At 36.6% G+C, this 23925-nt stretch overlaps 1 protein-coding gene across 5 annotated transcripts in view; it reads right to left on the bottom strand.

The window, feature by feature from the left end:
• The window catches only part of SIPA1L2 (signal induced proliferation associated 1 like 2), a 147237-nt gene that overhangs the window by 106025 nt on the left and 17287 nt on the right, over positions 1-23925 (bottom strand). For all 5 annotated transcript variants that reach the window (XR_009969050.1, XM_062641710.1, XM_062641714.1 and 2 more), the window contains exon 2: positions 11326-11395. The gene's annotated coding sequence lies outside the window, so the exon portion shown is untranslated. The remainder of the gene's footprint in view (positions 1-11325; positions 11396-23925) is intronic.

The raw sequence follows: 23925 nt of genomic DNA, 5'->3' as shown, positions 1-23925 counted from the left end.
CAGCTCTACTTCTGCTGACTAGAGAAGTAAACACAAGTAAAAAACTATTTTAGTAAAATCTTCACTGGTTTAGCAGTGTGCTAAATATAGTTGAAAGAGATGTAAAAAGGGCAGAGCATCAAGGTGGTAACACTTGAATCAGAATAATGAAGGTTGCTGTCTGCATGCAAATCAGCACAGTTATCAGGGGTTGAAAGGAGACAGTAAGTATATTCTAGTCAAAGCTGACACTTAGAAGTCAGAAAGAGCAAGGAAGAAAAAATAAAATAAAATCTGTCAGTAAGAAAACATAAGTTATATGTTAACAGTCCAGACATGAAGTTGGAGGAAGGAGGGAAAAAGAGGAAGGAAAAAGTAAACTAACTATAAAGAGAACTACAGGAGAAATTTTTTTTTAATAGGATTAGACAATTAAATTAAGCACTAGCAATTAATTCTGATTAAAATCACAATTTCCTTACCAGTGTTTCCCTCCAAGTCTAAGCAACATCCCAGACAAATCAGTTTTACAGTCCTTCTACCCGTGGCCTGAGCAAGACTGGATTGCTTGATCTCTCAGGTTAGGAGGCATAAGAACACATATGCCTAAAATACATACCAGACATAAATGACTGCACCAGTAGGGCCAGAAGGTTTCATGTGCCAACTAAGCTCAGTTTTCTTTAGCAACTAACGTGGATCATGTGTGCATAACCAACGAGGCTCAACTGAAGCAGAAGGGAAGAAGCTGTTTGACAATTATTTTATTATTTTATTATAAGACAATTATTTATTGTCTTATAAAAGACAGGGGAGAGTATTGCATTAGTAAGTGAAACAAAGAGGAAAAAGAATGATAAAGACCCAGAAAAGGGAGCATGTGGATGACACTTGGGGCACACAGTAGAATGGATATCCCAACAGAATACCCTCTCACACAAGCCCCCCATCACCCATCCACTGAGCTTATAGAGAAACACTGTGGGAGTTAGTATGAGGCACTGATTTCTTTTGGTGAAAGAAATATAAAGAAATTCAGTTTAGTTAAGATTTATTCCTATTTCAATCAGAACCAAAGTAATTACATAAATAAATAAATACCCCCCCCCCCCAAAAAAAAAAATAAAGAAAAACAAAAACATTATGGAGGCTTTGCCAGGACTGAACTCTCATTTTATCCCAGCACTCTAAGACTATTATTTCTGACAGGGCTCCACACAAAGGTGTATACCTCATGTGAACTGGAACAAGTCCTTATGTCCATACGGAGTATTTGATTATGTTTCTACAAGATCTTTCTAAGATAGCTGCCTTTATTCAATTTCATTTTAAAACTAACTTTTAAGTTTTAATCTCCTTGAACTAAAAGGAAGATTTCAATTTTTTCTGGATGATAACTTTGAAAGTTCAGAAACTAACTGTATCTCTGCAACAAGCTATTAAACATACCCTGCAACATAGCAGCACTAAAATACTCCCCAAGTTTTCAATTTTTGCTTCAGAAATAGTCACAGGTATAACTTTGCTAGGCCCTATACTTTCTGTAGACTTGCAGCTGTTCTACTGGCAACTGTCATGTTGTTCCTCTGTCATGAATGTATCTGGTTTCAAACTGTGCTTTAGTTCACTTTTGTCAAACCAGGAAACCTGAAGCTTCCAACAATGAAATAATTGCTTCAGTATATGTTCTAGAAACTATGCACACAACACCTCAAAGCAAGCCAAATACACCTAACACAATGGAGAATTCTGTTTTAGTTTCCTGTGTGACCTTAGTAACAAACATACAAAAAAAGGCAAAAAGAAAATAAACATAGAGGTTCAAGACAAAAGAATCTTATTTAATAAAACACACTTGTCAACATAATTCCAGTATGCAGTCTGCCAATTTTTATTGACATTTTCACAGTTACTTCCTAAAAGAGACACTCCGCTACCCCCTGCCAAAAGGAAAAAAAAACCTTAACATTAAATAATAGCTTTCAATTTAACTTTGTAGTTAGATCAATTCTTTACCTTGATACAAAATGTCAATCCCAACAGCTCATTATTGTAGTAATAAACCTATGACACAAGAAGTTTCTTCTCTACCTCATGCAGTGACACCACACTGTAGTAACTTCAAAATCAATCGTGGTCAAATACGCTAACCTGTTTGAGAAGAAGTATTTCAAACACTTATTTCTATTGTGTAGTGTAAGAACACTGTTTCAAAGTCAAAGTATATCAAATGCAAAGTAAGAGAGCCCCAGGATTACCTTACTAAGTCTAAAAGTACCATAAATGCTGGCTGCCCTGGAGATCAAGTTAGCTGAAATGCATACAGCTGTCATATAACCCACACTCCTCCTCAGACAAAGCTACCAACAGCCAAACGTAATCTATTAATTAGCATATGTAAAGCAAAAGGGCTAGACCATGACATCAGTTTATCTGCTCCTTAGAAAACACTTTTGAATTGAACCTGCTGCCCACTCTGCCCTTCAAAACTCTAAAAAAATCTTGCCAAAGAGGAAAAAACAGAAGACACAAAGAAATCGATTTACAGGTGTATTCTGAATTGCTAAAATAAGTAGGAAATATTTCTATTTATTCTTTTCTTACAAAAAAAAAAAGTAACACCAAAAGAATGAAAAAAAAACCCAACCAAAAAAAAGAAAAAAAAAAAACAACCAAACCCACACACACACAAAAATGAAACAAAAAAAAAACCCTCCAACCTACTTTAGGGAAAGATGAAAGCAGTCAAAAAACAAAGTCACATTCTTTGTATCTTGCTTTTAAACATGATGTGATAGGAACATTCATCACTAAGTAAGAGAAATTAAGTGAATTCTGTGAATGCTGCTTTGCAGCCAACTGAAAAATAAAGACAGGCAAAGTAGAAATAGGCAGTCTATATCTAATCTGTCAGTCACCCAAACATAATTAGCTGTTATCATCATTAACAATAATGAAGATCACTTTTCTACAATCTCCAAGAGACAAATGACAAAAGGAAGGATGTCACATACAGAAAAGGCTGAACCTCTCCTTTCTTTGAAGGAGACAGTATATATGCTTAACAAAAAGTACAAGAAATGGAAGCATGTGTTCCTGCTCCTATTAGAAATAACTGCTTTGAAAAATGTTTACGAATTTAGTTTATATTTTTGAGAAAACTTTGTTCCTGCAGAGGACTTTGATCCTCAGCATTTGCCAGCATGTAGCCCTGCCCTTCCTGAAGCTGTCCAGAGCAGTTAATGTCACTGGTCTTACAAGATGACAGAGAAATCTCAAGACGTTTGCAGAATAAAATCTTCCTGTTTATTTTTATAAAGCATGATTCCTTTCCATACATATCACTTTTTCCCATTTGCAATAAGATGAAACAAAATAACTGTATACAATAGGAAACTAGATGAAGTGGAGGATCTGGGAAAATTCTGTACTCCTTCCCCTTCTCAGGCTGCCATGCATGACGCAGTACACACTCCATTCGTAAGGAGGAATTTGGCAGGGCAGCAAACCAGGTTACTAGGCTAAATGACAAAAGTGAGATGGCAAGATGAAAAAAAACCTCCAAAAAGTCTAACAGCTAAAAGCTACAAAGTACTGTTCATAGCAAATTAATGACTTTTTAGAGGAAGAACAAATAGAGTACTTGTGTGATTTCTAATTTTGAAACTAGATGCTTCCTCACCTCCTGCCCTCTTTACTCCTCCCCATCTTCACAAATGGACAGGGCTCAGAGTGTTCTGGGTTAATAACCAGACCAGGTCAGCCTGCAAGAGATTATTTTAAGCTGGCTACATTTTTTAGATAGGAGTGGATGTGACAGGCAACCCAAGAGAAGACCAAATATAACAAGAGGTCATCCGTATCATATTATAGATATTTTAAGACTAAAATTCACTGAAAACAAAAACTTAGACATTCCATAGACAGGATAAAAATATTACAGCACAGCCAGTCTCACGTAATTCAAAGCACTGATAGTTCTCTTTCAGATGATCTGGTCTGACCCTGAAAAAATGCTTCCAAAACCTCATTAAGCCTTTACCACCACCACCCCTTAATGAACTGTACTTGAAAAAAATTTTTACGTCTATTACCATGCTCCATGAGCTAACTAACCAAGAAATTAACAACCTGAGCATTTTCCCTACAACTTGATTAAAAGAGAGCTGCAAGTGACCTTCACTTAATCTTTTTAATTCATAGAATTCATCACTATGTTCTAGCTTTTTACTGCTTGGAAAACACACATCGGTTTCTCACCTTTTCCTATAAATTTTCTGAGTCACACAGAATCTCACTAAATATCTAAGGTTGGAAGGGACTGCTGGAGATTATCTAGCCCAACTTTCCTGCTCAAGTTGAGCCAGACAGATTGGCTGCTCTTGGCCTTATCCAGTCAGGTTTTAAATATCTTCAAGGACGGAGAATCCACCTTTCCTGAAAGTCTGCTCCCTGTTTAACAACCCTCACAGTAGAAGTCTTTTCATATGTTCAGATGGAATTCCATGTATTTCAGTTTTATGCCCATTGCCCCTTGTCCTGTTACCGAGAACCACTGAAAAGAACCTGGTTCCATCCTCTTTACACCCTCCTGAAGTATTTATACATTGATGAGATCCCCTGAGACTTCTCTGGGCCAGACAGCCCCAGCTCACTTCGTATGAGAGATACTCTGGTTCCTAAACCTTCTTTGTGACCTGCACTGGGTGTTCTTCAGTATGTCCCTCTCTTTCTTGTACTGGGAAACCCAGAACTGGACAATTGCAAGCATGCTCAACGGCAAGACCACTTCCTCCACGCAGTCTGGCAACACTCTTTATCATGCACACCATTAGCCACCTTTACCACAAAGACACATTGCTTGTTCAACTTGCTGCCCACCCAGATCTCCAGATCATTTTCTGCAGTGCTACTTTCCAGACAGTTCACCTCCAGTACGTGCTGGTTCATGGGTTATTTCTCCCCAGCTGTAGGACTTGGCAATTTCCTTTATCGAACTCAGGAGGTTCTTCTCTGCTCATTTCACTGGCCTGCCAAGCTCCTTCTGGATGGCAGCCTGACCCTCTGGGATATCACATACTTCTCCCAGTTTTGTACCACTAGCAAACTTGTTGAGGGCGCACACAGTCCCATCATCTGGATCACTAACGAAGACAACGAACGGTATTGAACCAAGTATTGGCCCCTAGGGTACACTACTAGTAACTGGCTTCCCACTGGATTGATCACCACCCTCCGAGTCTGGCAGTTCAGCCAGTTTTCAGTCTGTCTCACTGTCCATTTATCAAGGCTATCTCCCCTCACTGACCAAGCCAGCCATCTCATATTAGAAGACTATCAAGATGGATTAAGTGGGATTTTCCTTTTGTGGATTCGTGCTCATTGCTCCAAGTCATGTTCTTGTCCTTCATGTATCTGGAAATACCTTCCACGATTACTCGATCTGTCACAGCTCTGTCAAGGCTGATCCATCTTTGGTTTCCAAGATTCTTCTTGAACCTTTGCTTTTCTCCAGTCCTCAGAAACCTTTCCAAATTGCCATGACCTCTCAGAGAAAATCAGGAGTGCCCTTGCACTGACATCAGACAACTCCTTCACTATTCATGGGGGCATCCTACCAAGTCCAACTGACTTCTCTATGCTGTTTGTTTAAATATTGCTTAATCTAATCTTCCTCCACTGAGGATCAATCAATCTTCCTTGCTCCACACTTTCTGGGATTCCTGAAGGCCGGTCTTAGCAGTGAAGACCAAGGTGAGAAACATAGCGAGTACTTCAGCCTTTTCTATGTCCTTTGTTGTCAGATCCCCTACCCCATTCATGAGTGGCTTGTATTTTCCTCAGCATCGCTTCTACTGCTTATATACTTGCAGCAGGTTTTTTGTTGCCCTTCACATCATTCACCAGCTTTAATTCCAGACCAGTTCTGGTTCTCCCTGATCCATTTACAATTCTTGTATTCTTTTAGTTTCTCATCTTTCCCATTCTATTGCATGTTCTGTTTCTCCAGTTTTCCCTGAGAAGTCGCTCCTTCACAGATGCATAGATCTTCTTTCCAGCCTTCCCACTCATCCTGCACAGCTCTGGTACCAACCAAAACCAAGTTCATAGGATATGTTTTTGACCCATTCTTTAGTTTATCTTCAAATATTTGCATTAATCATTAATTATTTCAAATACTTCATTAAAGATCTTTTTCTGCATGAGCCAGAAACACAGGACTTAATTTAAGATAATTTATTGTAATCCTTCACTTTGTATAAAAGAACAATACGCAACTCATTTTACTGAAATAAATTAGATTACATGAATTAAGAGTTTAAGATAGTGTGCATCCTTCCCCTCTCCCTCCCAACAACTTACTTCCAATTCTTTTTATTTGGTTATCAGGGAATTCGTTGTTTCTTCTTATATCTTTTTAGTTAGCGCAAGTGGTGCATCTGCCTCTTCCTCAAAGAGAAATTACTGCATTTGCTGAGTATTAGGGAAAGAAGATTTTCCACCAGATTCTCCCAATATTTTGAAATTAGCCATCTCTCTCACTTCTAAGACTCACCACTCTCCGGCTCATGACTCTGGCTCTCCTCTCCTTATACACAACTTGGCAATGCTCCCTCTTTTTTCCCCCATGCCCTCTCCAAATCCACTAGCACAAAACACAAATTAGTAAGCTCTTCCATTTTATTAAGTTGCATGTTAATCCTCTTTGACATCACTGTTGGTGAGCCTCACCAATAATGCATGCCTTCACAAAAGGTCAACTAGTGCTTCTTACTGTTATCTCTGCTATTTAGAGTGATTTGAATGTCTGAGTGTCCCATTACTTTCCAAGCTTCAGTAAGCTGAACGGACAGATCCAGCCAACTAATAAATGTTCCCAGAACCACAGACTTTGTGAAGCACTGTGCAGTGAAACCTAACATGGCACAGGTGGGTTTTTCAGCTGGCTTTCTTTAGGAACCAAAATAGCCCCTTGCCTGAACTGAAAGTCCTGCTAGATTTATGACAGGGAGGAATCAGACTGAGAAGCCCAGCTCTGCAGATTTTTATGATCTTACAAAAACAACCAACCTATGGCATTAATAGTATTTTGTACTACATGATCTAATAACTTTTTAACAAAACATTGGATCACTTACCCATGACCTTTCCACCCAGGTGACAGCTGAAAGAATTACTATGACTATGTACCACTTCACAACTCAAGAATATAGTACACCATGCCTTGAAAAATAAAGCAGCTCAATATTTTATTTATACCCAAGTATATTTTAATTCTTTTCACAGAAGAAATAAAAGGGTAACAATCTGGAGCTTGAAAAGGGATGTTTGAGAAATCAGACATCATACAGAATTACTGAATACATTACATCACTATTGACAAAAATGGTATGTGCCTATCTGCATTTCTAGCTAGTTATTTTTCACTTACTGGTTTGAGCTAAAATTCCACCACCATATCCTCATCACATCTGCAGTGCTGTACTCTGGGTTCCCGAGTACAAGACAGACAAGGAATTACAGGAGCAAATTCAGCAAAGTGCCACTAGAATGGTTAAGATCAGAGCATCTTTTCCACAAGGAAAGGACAATAACTGAACTTGGCCCTGGCCAATATTCTCTTGCTGACTATCCTTAAGCAGGGAGGTTGGAGTTCATGATCTCCAGAGGTGCCTGCCCACCTCAGCAATTCTGTGATTTGTCTAATATAGTTCATCTTCTGAAAGCAATTTCCTTAGTACCAAATACATACCATGTTTTCCATGAAAAAGTTGTATCACAATATACATGCATTACCGGATCAAATTTACTGCTATATATTCTTTTCTTGCATTAGTTTCTGAAAACACTGTATGTTTATGCACAAACTACATAGTTATTACACAGGGGTAGACAGAACAATCAACACAAACTCTCAATAGTTAGCTTTTCATTAACGCGCAGAAATACCTAATATTTTAGAAGCAGGTCCTTTTCCAGGTCACAAATATACCACCAAAATATCAAACTTAAAGCTAAGTTGTCCCATGTATGTATGTGCCTATACAATAACTATTGGAAATGTGGAAGGAAGAGTGATTCAGGAGCTAGTTGTTCAGTTTATCAGTAGTTAAAGGTGAAGAGGGGTGGACTTATTTTTACCTTTTGTTAAAAATAAAATTAAGTTCTTAAAGTCTACAAAATACTCTAGGCTTATACATTTTAAAATCAGGGTTACCAAAACCGCTAATCAGTACCAGTGCTGCCATAACTGTAAGCTATACCCAGAGAATTATTTTGGTATAAGTGTTTTAGCAGAATATATGGAACAAAAGCAAACCAAAAATAATGATCCATGTGTTTTTAGTTCATGAATGAGCAAACCACTAGTTTGCTAGTTTCTTCTCCCATCTGTAAACAGCAATATTCGTCATGATACATACTTCACAAATTACAAAATAAAAACATTGCACCTCATTAATATATCAGCACATGCTAGACATCTGCAACCCTCATTCTTTTTGCAGCACCATTATATTACAAGCCCTATTTCTTTGAGCCACAGAAAGAGAGCAAAAGATGATTACAAATCCTATTTTTCAGTTTCTTCCAGATTTCTTTAAACAGCTACTATGCCTTGGCTAACCATACAGCCAAAACACAAAGCAATGCAATAACAGAAGTGGTTCTCATACAATACTAGACTATCACTGTTAAGTTCCCATTTACTACATAATTAGTATTATTCAAATGCAGATCTTATCAACAACACATAATCCAAATTATGTTGCAATACTGTCCTCTCAGTCTACTTCTGAAGCAAAACAGTTGATATGAAAAGTAGTAGGTAAGATTTTCCAAGGTATGTTCTAACCTACCATTAATATAGCAGAGCTCCATCAGGCTCAGTAACACAGGAGTCTGGTGATCTCAGTTCATATTACAGAACATACCATTTATTGAAAAATGTAGACTTAGATGAGACAGGGAAAGAAACTATTAAGTTGATGGGAGCAAAGGCAGCCACTTAAAACCTGATAAACAGTAGCATGTAGCTATTAAGCATCCACCTAGTTTCAGTGCTGCAGTAGTGCACAGAGGGGCTCAGGTGGCTGGACAGAAAGTTCAATTTTGTTTCTTGCATTAAAATATAAGCCAGCCATGCCAAACCACTGGCAAGGAAGGTCAATTGTTCAGACCCTCCTAAATCTATTATCCTTCTATTAAACTGACAAACCTGTACAATCCAAAAGCAGTTATCTTAATTCATACAAATCTCTGAATGCATAATAAATGTGGGTTTTTTTTTTTCTTTCTTTAATCAAATCCTCTTTCAGCATTTTTTTTTTTTTCTCCTGGAAACAAAACTAGTTGGAAAGAAAAGTTCTTACTGGTGTCATCAATATGACATGGACAAAAAACTGCCACACTGGAAAAATAAAAAGTACAAACTGCATTGTATGTAGAGTATTATAAAGCAGAAATTATCTTCAAGCCTGCATTTGGAACATCTGAGATAGTATGGAATGACAGCCCTATCCTGTATCTTCAACAGCCAGGGATACCTCACATGCAGCTGTTTGTTAGGAATGCTACCCTCTCCCTACTCTATCTCCCATGTTCAGCTGGCCTCTAGTTAGGTAGCTCTATGCTGCAGGTGGCTCTCAATGGGAGGCACTGCATGACTATACCTGGCTCAGTGAGAACAAAATCTATTGCCTCACACTAGATGCAGCCTAGTCAGAAAAGCTGGCCACCACCATGGACATCAGATGCTTGAACAGCAGCTTTTACAAGCTTAGTTTGCCTCCTAGGCAAACATAGCTTCGTGTCGAATTTATAAACAAAGGATTTGGGGACAGTTCCATTAAAAGTAACAACAAAAAGAGAACTAAATATATTCTAGTTTTATTTTCCTGCCCCCAAATAGGTGTATATCAGAAAAAAAAAATATAATTTTTGTCAGAAAACAGAAGTTTCTAACCAGTTTCAATAATGATCTTTTACATTATTCCTATGTTAAAGATCACACAGTAGTGAAGCACTGTGTTTACGTCAGAAGTATTTTGCTTGAAAAGATTGGAAACTAAGAGATTAGGATGAATACAATAAGAACATGAAGCGTAACTTATTTTTTTAATAATGATATACATTTATTGTCTGTTAATATAAATCTTATCTACTCTTAAAAACCCCAACATTTCAGTTGTGATAATCACGAAAAATGCCAAATTTGACTAGTTTCTCAGAATATGAATTTATTTTCTTATGTATAGACGTATATAATACCTTCTTTTTGTGCTTTGTGCAAAAATATAAAAAGACAAAAGAGAAAAAGCAACTACTACAAAAATTAGCAGCCTACCTAAAACATCTTTGTGTCTGCTTTTAACCCAATTTGATTTCACATTGATCATATCCTAATAATATTAATCTAGGAAGAAAGGAGGTAGAAGGGACTCAGCTTCCAATCTGCCTCCAAATCTGCCCATTACATACAAAGAAGGAACATGAGTACAACAGTTTTTCCTATCATACCCACTGAAGGGTAACTTCAGTGGTAACATTTAAGTGGAAAAATTTGGAGAGCTTCTCTTAAAAGTCTTCAGCATTTTATTTTCCTACTTTCTCCTACAGCAGCTGCAAAATTGTGAAATCCCTGCACTGTGCTGCAGGGAACATGTCTTCATCAAATGACAGATTATGTTAAGTCAAAACGAAGTATTTTTAAACCTGAGCCATACAACAGAACTATAAAGCAATCTAGTTGAACTAGATCAAGGAGTTTGCAGAGTTAGGAGCTATAGGAAGATAACCGCACCTCTTTATTCCTGTTGCAGAAAAGATCAAGATGTCAGGATTTTGGGCAAGTGTAGGCTCAGCATTTTCTACAAGCAGCCTAACTAGCCCTTACAAAGGACATTCTTTCAGTGTATTATGCTATTTCTGGCCATACTAACTCTTTTCCAGAGGAAGACTAAGCAAAAAATTTCCAAATCATCAAAATTATGATTTTATTTTGGTCTTATCCAATGCATTAAGGAATGCAATCATCCTTATGTATAACAGCAGCTGTATAATAAGTATTGCCTCAAAGTGATTGTACCATACGCTTCAATATTAATGAGAGGCAATCTGCCAAGTTACAGGTCAAAAAAAAAGACTGAACTTCACTTGTATGCTGAGCCATATAAATGATTCTCTTATGGGTTTGTTAAGATGCTTTAGAGATCCCAAAGAAATTCAGCTGGCGAGATGTCAAACATCAAGAAAGACAGTAGCACAGCTGCCATTTTATTTAAAAGGTAGGATTATGCTACAAATAGACTAAAAATATATTTGTTACTGGTCAGAAAATATTCTTACCTTTGGCTAGAAGGATTCCCAATGGATGCCAACGAGTCACTTTTTTCTGATATCAGTAAAATGGAGATACCTGCAAGTCAAATAAGAAAGATTTTTATCTTAAGTCTGAAATGAATGCTTGTGTAAAATGATAATCTACTAATTTATACATATAAAAATATCAAGAACAACTCAGTGGCTTTAAAATTGCATACAGTTTCAGTATAGTGTAACACATATCACACATGCATGTGTTGCAACAGAGAATTTAAAGTTGTTATCTGTGTAAGTTCCTGACAATAACTGGAAAAAGCCTTTGCTGGGGAAGAGGTCATGAACCAGTAGCTGCTGAACCAGACTATTTCATTATGGCTGTGCTTCAAAGGTCATGATAAAGGGTCCACAGCTATTCCTAGAACCATATTATAAAGTAGCTGAACAATATTTTCAATTAAAAGAATGGGAAAAAAATAATCACAAAGTACCATAAAATGTTTTGAGGGAAGACAGTAGTCAGTCAGCTCATAAAACAAGTTTAGAAACAGTCTATGAGAATTTATGGGATGACTTCCAGCCAATACAATATCTAACACTGCAAACTTTACATTTGACATTTTCACATTTACTTCTGAAGGTAGTAAAAGTATACATAAAGTAAAAATATTTTATAGAGATCTGTCTGATCAACATACATAGGTATAAACCATAAATCTATCATGTACTAGTAAGAGTATTTAGCTTTCTATTTTATATCTGTGCTAACACAGTTTCAAAGGGGGTTCATTTTAGCATGACCTCAGATAGTAAAATCTGGCTTGAAAAAACACAATGTTACATTCATATTGAAAGAAAGGAAAAAGAAAACACACACAGCAGGAACAGATGTTATTTCCTGTACTAAATCACCACCAGAGGGGTAAAAATAATTATAGTATTTTACAGAATAGTGCATACAATGGAAAAGAACACAAAGCCTCAAAATCCTAAATCAACTGCAAATCTAGGTATTGCAGACACCAGTAACATAAACAAACAAAAAGCCCATACACATGGAATGCAGGACAGTTTACCATTATCCTCATTTTAGGCCTAGCCAAAACTAGGCAGCTACTTATGTCTACTTTTACCAGTATGCTCACAGTAGTAAAACCTCCTGGTAGTTATAACCTATAGCTTGAGCAAACCCTTTTGCCAGTGCTGCTTTTGCAGAAGAGCTAAAACAAAACTATATCAGTAGTAGTGTTGACCAACATTAGATAACTAATCTGTTTGCCTACAGAAGACACAATTAAAAGCCAGGCTATTAAAAATAAAAATCTCATTCCTAACCTAAAAATTAACATCTGATTAAGATGAATTTCAAACATAAACCTCACTCAAGTAAAAGCTGAAACTAAAAACAGACAAACACTTTTAGTTTATGAAACCTGAAAGAAAGAACTTAAGAACATAGAAACATTAGCCATTAGTCATTGCAGAGGGAGAACCAGAAAAGTAAATATAAGAGAAGAAAGCAATGGCAAAAATGGAAGAGATTTTTTTTTAGAATGGCTATGGAATCTGGTAAATTTTCTAGAAAATGCTTATTTAAATTTTCTCTAAGTAATTTTATGAAAATATTATCATTATTAGTTGTCTTTCTCAAAAAAAAAACCCAAAAGATGTCTTTGCACATTGCAAATCACTAGAAGAACAAGCTTCAAAATATCCGTCTCAAAGACAAATTTCCAGATTGCCTATTTATGGGAGTAGAAAGTGGAATCAATTGATCCACAGAGTAAAGTAGGATTTAGAGGATTATGTAGCTCTTTTGTGAGGCAGCCAAAGAGGAGAATACCAGGCTTTGTCCACATTTTTTTATTTATTTATTTTTAAGGCAACTTTCTTATGCAGAACACTGCATCAGAAAAAAAATTTAAGAATTTAGAAGAAAAATAGCTTAATGTATTTTTGAAACAATTCACTATTTCACCAGCATTCTAAGAGTTTTTTTCAGAGTATCTTGCCTCTACATTCAAGAAGATCTACAAAGGAAAAAGAAAAAAAAACAAAACTCAAACCTAAAAGTTTTAAACTCACATAAAATAACAAATTCTGAATCAGGAATCGGGTGTAACTATGCCTTTTTTCTTGAAGTACCTATAGAGGTACTTCAAAATTCATTGTAGCATTAGACATCATTAGACTCCCATGTATAAAGTGGTGATCACATCTGTTTTTCCTGAACATCTCATCTTTTACTATTCCCAGAGTCCCATCTGGATTGCTTTGTTCTCCAGAAGTCGTACATGCATTCCATTTGCTGGTTTGTTAGTCTTTATTTTTTTCTAAATGCCCCCTGGAATTGAAAACTATAGTCTTGCTTCTACAGGGAATGTCACTGAGGATGACAACTTGGCCAATGACAATGCAAAAAAGAGGTCACATTAGAAGATATCTGAAATTCAGGTAGAAGTAATTCCTAAGTAGATTAAAAAGGCCAATCCTTATTAGTGCTCCAATTCGGTAAAAGGCCATTCACAACTGTTGCCTGCCATACACTGCACCTCACTTTCAAGTACGAAAACATGAATTTTCTTTATGAATCCTTGGTATTAATTATGTTCAATTTGTTGTTGTTGTTGCTGTTACCATGGGAAAAGCAGAGAGAGAGAATATCATCACTACCAGACACCAAATTTTCTACAGGCAAGGTTTTTTTCTTTACAAAAACGCTTTGGCTATGCATTAGAAACTGATTCCAGAAACAATGGGCAGAAGGACAGTGTCCTAGTCAGGAGATCGTCGTTTCAAGCCAGCTTCCTACTGCTCTGAAACACTGTACAGATGGTCACTGCAGAGATAATCTCCACAGTAAGTCCAGTATGTCCAGAATATCAACTTGCCACAGTCAATCTACACAGTAAGTCTGACGTACCCTGCACATGCTTAACTCATCATATAGGAGCCATAACTCTGCCAGGATATCTGAGGCACAATAGGAGAACTTCCATGAGAAGGAAGAAGCAGCAGTGATGTCTGAAAGATAAGCCTAACAAATCTACCAGGAACATTTGAGTCAAACTCCCATACATACAAAAAAAAGCTGGATTTATGACCTACTGCATTTGCAAGATGTATAAGCAAACCATTTCTTACATGCGAAATATAAACCTAATAGTTTCCTCATTCAAGAATATTAAGGACAAGAATGCGATTCCATCTGTGATCCCACATATTGAAAAAATATTACATTCAAAATTATACATAGTCCAGCAAAATACATTCTACATAGCATCACAAAGACTAGCTAATGCCTTATTGATTTATTTGGTCTAGATTGTAGGATACCACTGGCATTTGTTTCTTCAAGACTCCAAACTTTTAAGAGAAACTGTATGCTTTTCTCTATACCTAGGCAAAGTCTCATTCATGACTGCAGTAACTCTTTTGGTAACACTCTACTTAAAATGAAGAAAGAACTGAAAAATACAGAGAGAAAGCAAACAAGCAGACAGACACTACTGGCCCAGAAGAAGACAAAATCAAATACAGGCAGCAAAGGAATCATTCCACTTCTTCTGTAAGGACCAAGACAGGGCACATGCTCTATTCACCAAAACATGCCAGAAAACAGACCACTCTCAGTTGCTATTTACATATACACACTCGCACACTCCTGTCTTATTTGCCAAATTACACTGAAATACCCAGACATTAGCATTTCTGTGTGAGGAACTGGGAACAGGGGAAAAAACAAAACAAAACTAAACCAAGCCACAAAAAGCCCACAGGAACCACTACTGTTAAGCCTTTTTGTAGGTAAGCACCACTTTTGAGAATGAAAATGGATTTCAGTATCTATTAAACAATCAAGATTTACCTTCTTAATTTTGATGCTTACAATTGCCTTTTCTCAACATTGAAGTATTAACTACTTGTAATTCATGGAGCAAAAGAAATGACAAAAACTGCTGCAATGAATTTCCCTTTTCAGGCATGACTACAGTAGAAGCACTGCAGATAAAACAGATACAACTAATGTCAAGTAGTATTGTATGCATATTTTTCTTCTACCCTGCTCAGTTTTATTGGCAAAGCTATTGTCTGTCCTATCAGCTTACATATACACCTGAGGTTTCAAGAAAGCCACATTAATCTGTAATGCAGAATTTAGATACCTAATTAAATCCCTATTCCACAGTTCTTACTGGTGATAAAGGTTCCTGCTGGTGCTACAGAAGATAAATGGAAATCAAACAGCCATTCACAGAAATTAATGTTATGACACAGGTATAACTAAGATAAAATGATTCATACCAATGTTAATAGTTATTATATTTCACAGGTAAAGCAAAACTTCAAAAATATGTACATTCTACATGCATATTTGAAACTATTGGTTTCAAGAAAAATCCAATTATGGTATTTCTCTAGCAAAGACAACTGTACTACAAAAGACAGCCAGATGGAAGACAGATGCGCAAGATTAACTTGAACCAGTAATTAAAAGTATAAGTATCAAAAGTGCCTGTTTTAAGATAAAAGCCGCATTACATAACCTCTCAGGTTTTATTCTGAAGTGTAACCTGCATCCGATCAGGTTTTTACAGTGATCCCAGGTAACGCACACAATCTGGGACCAAACCAAAGCACTCCGCATCCTAATTCCTGCTTTAATTTCAGCAACTAATGGGGTCATCTGGCACTTCTCAGGGTCAAGACTGAAGTGGTCACATATACTTTACTGTTTATCTCTCCTACAAACACTAAACTCGGTTTAACTCCATATAACTTCCAATATTCCCAACACAATAGGCTGATCTCCGTAAAGGCACTTTTCCTTCCTTTCATACAGAAAATATCCTGTAAACAACTTATTTCCCACTCTCTAAGAGACTCCTTTTGTTTACAGGAAGGAAAGGCAACAGAAATCTTGCCATAAAACAGTGAGAGCTAAAAAGTTCTGTTTCACTTCCTACTGTGCAGGTGTTTCACACATGAAAGCTATTGTAAGTAAGTTTTCATTCCAGAGAAAAAAACATGCTGCTTCTTTTTGAAATACAGACTGAGAAAAAGAAAATAAGGCTAAGGTAGTAGCAGGACTATGAAACAAAACAAAGATATACAATAAACCATAAACATGATCGACAATGTATTTTTCCCCTTAGCTCTGCATAACAAAAGACAGAAAAACAAGAGAGACAGTATGAAATGTAATAGAAACATAGACTCCAGAAAACAACAGCTATCCCTGATCAGGCTTTCACTTGGTTTGTACTGCATTTTAATTCTCTCCAAACTCAGCCTGTCTTTCATTTAACCACATAGTTTTTACTGTAACACATTCAAGGTGGTTTTTCAAGGCCCTGAATGTAAGCTATAGAAGGCAGCATCTTTGCTTTAAAACTCGTAAGATCCCTGGCTTTGGACAATCACAATTCTTGTATACATTGAATTGTGAACTGGGTTTTCCTTCTAAATCCTTAAATTCTTTCTTATTTTTATGCTGCCCAAATAAACATGGACAAATCAATGTTCCAGCCATCTCTGAAGACAAGAAAAACGAGAATCCTCCCTTATTTGACAAGGTTGGTTTGTGTGTTTTAAATACAAATGTTGATTGCAATGTTACAATGTCTATGTAAACCCCAAACTATAATCCCCTCTTTACAGGTTTTGACAAGGTTGGTTTGTGTGTTTTAAATACAAATGTTGATTGCAATGTTACAATGTCTATGTAAACCCCAAACTATAATCCCCTCTTTACAGGTTTTTCTCGGACTCTGCATTCTGAAATGCTGTATCAAAGCCACAAGGGCAATAAAAATATACTTGCATTTGTTCATGACACCTGGCACCTCAGTCTGTACGCTTGCTTGCAAGTTTCAAAAATACTAGCATCCATCATAGTGAGAATTACATTCATCTGAGATCTGTAACGCTCTATTGCCCAGTGGTGTACAGAAAATTCAAAATCTAAAAGAAGGCAGATGAGGGCACCAATCATGTAGCGGGATACACATACCATTCACTTCAAGAGGAAATTGAGAATTTTACCACTATCACGTACGATCACAGCACATCTAATCACAAATACTGTCACAATGTAAAATTACATGAAACACAAAAACACTATCACAGAGTTAAATATGCCTCTCTCTGGAAGGGATACCTCAAACACTGTTCCTAGTGCTACCTACCAGTCCCTGTGCATGCAGCAGAGGAGGGAATGCCTCCCCTGTGGATGCATTTCCAAGCTGCGCACCTAGAGGAGTATTGCACAGGGAACAGCATTTGATTGCCATCGCGCACACTGCCCAAACACCCACCTCATACCTTTCTTAAAGCAACAGTAACCAGCCGGAAGGACGGGGTGGGCCCCGAGACAACTGGAGGGTCATCAGCTAAATCACTACTGTTTCAGTCAAAACGTTTTCAATGAAACATGTCATTACTTGGAGTTTGTTTAAAGCCGGTTTCCATCTAAGCTGAACTGTTGCGTTAATGTGATCAGTTACCTGGGAAAACAAATTACATCACTGCAGTCTGAATACTTAAGGGCAATTAATTACACAGCAGTACTAATTTGAGAAGCAATATCCCTCAGCTTTTGTCTGCTTAAGTCTCAGATTGACTGCTGAGAAGAATTATTTATGGAACCTGTTAAGTAAGCTGTAACTTTGGATGATCCCTTCTCCAAGAAGGACAATAAAGAGCACTTGCTAAAGACATGTAAGGTGGACAGTGCAATGTACGCTATTGGTTCACTCCTTAATATAAGTAGGCCATCATAAATTAGTAAATAGGCCATCAATTTTTTTATATACACTCTCCTTAGGCTATCGTAATTTTCTTATGTACACTCAAATGTAACTATACCTCTATCCTGAACATGAAAAATCAAGTAACCCTGCTCTGACCTGAAGGAATTTTACCACAGTTTGAATATCACCTCCAGTAAAGAACATTCTCCATTACAAAAAACAGGAAATGTAAGCTAGAGATAGCTCTACATTTTTACCTTCCTCTTCACTTGGAAAAGGGCTTGCATATTATCCCAAAATGATTTTTTCCAGAAATGAACAGAACACCCCACATTGTCCATCATTTCATCAGATGTCCGTTTGCCTACAATAAATTGGCGATGCACATGGAATGCCATTACTTTTAACAAAAGGTAATAAACAAAGAGCTGTGTCTTCAACATGCCACTGGACACACCGCCATTCACATACATAATGTGAACAGCATCTTCATTCCCACCTTTTCTTTATTTTTCTTCTACGAAACAATGTTCAGCTCCAGGCACTTTTTTCCTCCCTTTGGAACATGTCATTTTGATCTCACAGCAAAAGCATGTAATAATCAAGACCACAAAGAGAAAATGAAACAGTATCAATTCTGGCACTATAAAATACAGCGCTTACACCACAAATTCTAGAAAATATAGCAAATAATATTGAGAGTATAGCCACTTCCAGATCTATTCTGTCTTTGCTGTTTTCCTGTTCTCTGCCAACAATAGCCAAGCATTTAGTCCTCTCATTCATATTTCTTTACTTTGTAGTATGCCAGGCTTCATGACAAGAAATGAAGCGGTAAACAGCTAAAATGTGAGTGGCTTGGTATAACCACAGCGAAGTTAAGTACCACACCCCACAATGAAAGAGACAGGGGCTCTTAATTTCCCTGTATTTTCAGAGCGCATCAATAACACATTTGCAGTACTTTTTATACCAGTTAAACACAAAAAGAGGAAACCTCGTGAAATGTGCAAATGCTGAAAATACTAATGATAAAGATGAGTTACCAGCCTGGAACTGAAGTTACCAAATAAGAAATCATTGTTGGTAACCACAGAAAGGCAGATTTAAAAAAAAGGCAAAATAAAAAAAAAAAATCAGCAAGAGGATGAGGTAGTACCTGACAATTTCCAAATAAAGGCAAGAGGAATGCAGTAACTGACTTACATCAACTGCTTAAAAGCAGCAAAGACACAAAAATAAACCACAGGTCATAAAACAGGTGTGAAAGAAGCTTACTTATATTACAGTGTTTTGGATGCTATTCAAGGGATCAGAAGCTGATTTTTTTAAATTATTATTATTTTGTTCCCATAGGTCATCTGAATATCTTATTTGTCATTAACTTTTGTCTACGGCAAAAAACATACTTTGCTATTTTTTTTCAAGTGGAAAAGAAGATTTTAAGTAGTATGAAAAAAACCAACACATTTCTTTATCAGCACTGTTTTCTTCAAGAGTGAAAAGTATGACGTTTACAAATGCTACCAGTGAAGGGGATTTTTTTAGTATTATTTTATTTTTCTCTCAGAAACAAGACCAGAGTTGTGTCAATATCATTTGCTAATGGCTCACTTTGTGTAAGATATGCCTTTTGACAGGGTTGTGTGCTTTTTCAAAGAACAGGAGAGCCACAGTCACTTTAAGAATGGAGTAATGAAAGAAAGAAGATAGAGGATAAACAAAAACCTAATCAGTTTAAGCTTTGGAGTGGCTAAGAGAGACTTTTAGAAGTCATGCAGTCCAACCTTCTGCTCTGAACAGGACTGTCATCAACAGCAGAAAAGGTCAGGTGCGGCTTTGTCTCGCTGTGTCTTCAAGACCTCCAAAGATGGAAAATTCAACAGGTTCTCCCGGCAGCCAGTTTCAGGCTGAACTGTCTAACCTGAACAAGGCTAGCTCTGTCAGGCTCTTCTTGCAGATCATAAGCAGCAGGCCCTCTACCCATCTAAGTGGTGTTCCCAGTTACTCAACATCCCTATTGAACCATGGGGAACATAAAGGGGTATTTAACATAAATCAAGATCATTAACGTACCATCCAGATCTCCTACTGAAACAGGCAAACTCATTTCCTGAATTTAGAAATTTAATTGATCATTTCTTCATTCAAAACAATTATAACATTGAGTTTTTCATACACAATGAATTTATGCATTTGATTGAAAACCCTATTCAAAATTCTGTACAGTCCTCCTTCAACCTTAACTCTGAAACAACACTGAAAAGACTGGCAATGCCCAGAAATGCATTGAATGTCTCCCAGTTCCCTTCAAATATCAGAGACAAAAATAGTATAATTGGTCATCAAATTCATTCCAAGAATGTGTGTCTCACAATTTACTACCATTGCTTTTCATAGTCAACACTCAATTACACTGTGTAATAGTAGAGTGGAATAAGCCAGATTAAACATGCACAGAATGCAAAACAAAGAGGAATATATAAGGTAAACACGCAACAGAAAAAGAATTCATGGTGATCCTTTGGAGTACAGAGATCTGAGCTATCATCTGAGCTGATAACTACACTATAACATACTTTAAAAAGAACACTGTCCCTCTTTCATGTCCAGATGGACCAACTTGGAAGCAATCCCAAATATGATTAATTCATATCCATAGATCAACAGGATTTAGTGACAGGTTTTGGATACAGGTTAATTCTAGTTTCACTGAAGATTCTCACAGACAAAACTCACTATGATTTCACCCATTAAGTGAACTGGAGGAAATAATACCTTTTATGAAGGTTACAACACTTCAGGATACGGTAGCTGTCTTATATGTTAAAAAGGGAAGCCCATGGGAGTGTAAAACTTTGTTTAACAATTTCGATCTGAATAAACACTTTGGGGTGTTAGAGGGGAATAACAGATTTTTACATGCTTTACAAAATTAGAAACAAATTCTTCTCCAATTATTTTGGCTAAGAAAACATTTTTATTATGTTTTGCATTCTCATTGCAATTAGAGCCCAATCTTTATGTACTTACAATACAGTCTATTCTGTTTGCCTGATCAAAGAAAAATTTGCTCACCACTCTTTCACACCCTGTGTTTCTGTGAACTGTTACTAAATAATTGACATTACCTGTTAGGGAGCAGGGGAAGCTGTTGGTTTTATTTGGGTTTTGGTTCCTCTTAACCCCTTCCCATACCTGTCTCCCTCATATATCTGCACACAAGGCTCATTCACAAGCATTTTTAATACAAGCACCTCTACTACCACTGGGCTTCCGAGCCCTTTGTTCTTTACTGAATGGCAAAGTGAAAGAACAGAAACTTAAGACTAAAACTTGGTTTCTGGTCAGGATTGTCTCATTTTGATTCCTTTCCATTTATATTTGACAGATTTATTTTTTCTTTGTGGAAAAAGAAAAAAAAAAAAAACAAAAAAAATCCAAACCAACAAACACACACACAAAAAAAAAAAAAAAACAAACCCAAAACAATAGAGTTCTGATAGTACAAAATTTCCAGTTTCAATTCTTAAACCCATTATTCTTGCAGATAAAGCTTCAATAACTTACTTCAAACATGACATAGTCTGTGTGGTGCTGAATGAAAAACAGTCTGCATTTCAGACCTGCCTAAATATGCCAGCCTGCCAATCAAACTAGAAGCATTCCAAAGGCACTACTGCACAAGAAGAGATATGAGGAAAGGCATAGATAACAGCCTGCCTCCTGTAAAACAAAAATTACTAAGAACGAGGTTTGTTTGCTGTACCAGAAATATGTGAAAGCAGTATTTGTCATGGAGTTTTTATAGACTTTACTGTCTGGGGGAAAGAAGAAAACCAACAGATCTAAGTAACTGGATAATTACCAAAGATATGTGCCATATATAGTAATTTCTTTCTGTCTTCGGTAAGATAGTCCTTGGGTTTGTGTATTTAAAAAGGCCATCTGCTGCTGAGCTTACATAGATGTCCTTAACTGTGGAGGAGTTACAGCTATTCAGTATTTGTTAAATAGGAGTAATAGCCACCTATAAGATGGGGATAAAAAAAAAAAGCTGGCTAAGAGGCAAATCCACTCCCCATATTTTTACATACAGTTCAGAAACCAGCACACATCACAAAAAAAAACAGTGTTAAAAAAAGGTGTTTACAATCTCAATTTAAAATTCCACCAGTTCAGATTTAACAGATTTCAGCATGATTCAGATGTGACCTAACCTACTTCTAAATAAAACAACAGTAAGCAGGTTTTGGACATGTTTAAGAGCTTCAAAATAAATGTCAATACAGAATTAGGAGAGTGCATTAGGATAATATAGTTCAATATAGCAAAATAAGTTTTCTGTGAAAGAAAATGCAAATTACTACACCTATAGAAAGAAAACAGGTCACTCTCTCTCAATGTGTGTTTTGCAAGTAATGACTTTAACTTTTTTTCCCCAAGCATTAGTTACAATAGCTCTAATTTAAGGTTCATGCTCCTAGTCCATGCACAGGAAAAAATGCAAATTAAAGTAATGAGTGTTGTGTACCTGAACTGGGACTTAAAAGGGCAGAGAGTTTCTTGCCATCTTTTATACTTACACATTTTATAGAAAATCTGATTTGAGAAAGACAGCAGGGCTCTCCCCATTTGTGCATTCTGCCAGCTAGCACAGGTTGAGCAGAGCTCAATAACTTTGGCACCATGCCATGCCACATCTTTTGCCTCAAAAGTCACCCCCACTCATTCATTCAGTACCTTGATCTTCAGTGTTGCTGCGAACACAGCCTTCTGGTCTTCTAAAAACATTCAGTACCTAAAGGAATTTAACATGACCTGAAATGAACTTTCAAAGTTGCTAAAGTTCTAGAAACACATACTTTATCTCAACCATTGAATCAAAAATAAACCAAGACAAATCCTTTTACTATAAAGCTTCAATTGCTACTAGGAAGAAGTTTGGACTAAAACATTAACTGATATGCAAGGCATTTTGCAACTGTGTGTAACACCATACAGCTGTATCTCAATACAGCACTTGTATAACAATTTATACCCATTAAGGATGCCACCTACAGTATACTCCATTCTAAAAACTGCAATAGGATGAAAGAATAATGAAAACCAGCAGTCAAGTAGTATAGCATTTCCACCAGGAACACGTATCTAGCAATAATTAAAAAAAAAAACCAAAACAAATAAAACCTAAATCATAAACATCACAGGCCAGGAATTAACTGTCTCTTTCTGCTGACTTATAAAACCAAGATTACAAAAAGGAAAGAACCAGTGTTCTACTTCAGATCTGAGAGTGTTGGGTTTTTTGCACTTGTAGAACAGATAATAAATCAGTCACTTAGAGTCATGTTTTATTTCTCTTTCAGATGTGTGCATATGTATGCACACATACACACTCCATTCACTCACCCCTCTACCATCTAGCAAAGTTTTCCCCATTCCGGAACCCAAAAGCAACTTAAACCTGTTGTTTTATTTATTGTTTTTTTAGTAGAAGGCTCTACCCAAGAAATTCTTGCCACTGAGCTAGAACACTGAGACTGGTTTGACAAGACAACAGCCCAACAAGACTGAGCAGTACTGAAAAAAAAATACCAAACAAATAAAATGCTTAAGACAACTGAGCAATTGCAATATACACACTTTGCAGCTACCATAAATATCCTAAGAATCACCCAACCTTCTTTCCCCTTCTCACAAAGGGATCAGTATTTCTTGTTTCAGTCATGATTATCAGCTACAGGATTTTTAAGCAGCTCATATATTAAGAACAAAATAGGTACACAGATGCTTTCTACTGAAAATGGAAGTATTTTTAAGTTAACATACTTTTAATATGTATAAACAAAAAGAAAAAATAAAAGACTATCTA

This window comes from Pezoporus occidentalis, unplaced genomic scaffold (genome assembly GCF_034315485.1).
Source record: "Pezoporus occidentalis ecotype Australia unplaced genomic scaffold, CSIRO_AGI_Poc_V1 ctg7, whole genome shotgun sequence".
In the NCBI taxonomy this organism is placed as follows: Eukaryota; Metazoa; Chordata; class Aves; order Psittaciformes; family Psittacidae; genus Pezoporus; species Pezoporus occidentalis.
The sequence above is the reverse complement of the archived record's forward strand: the minus strand, read 5'-3'. Positions and strand labels throughout refer to the sequence as shown.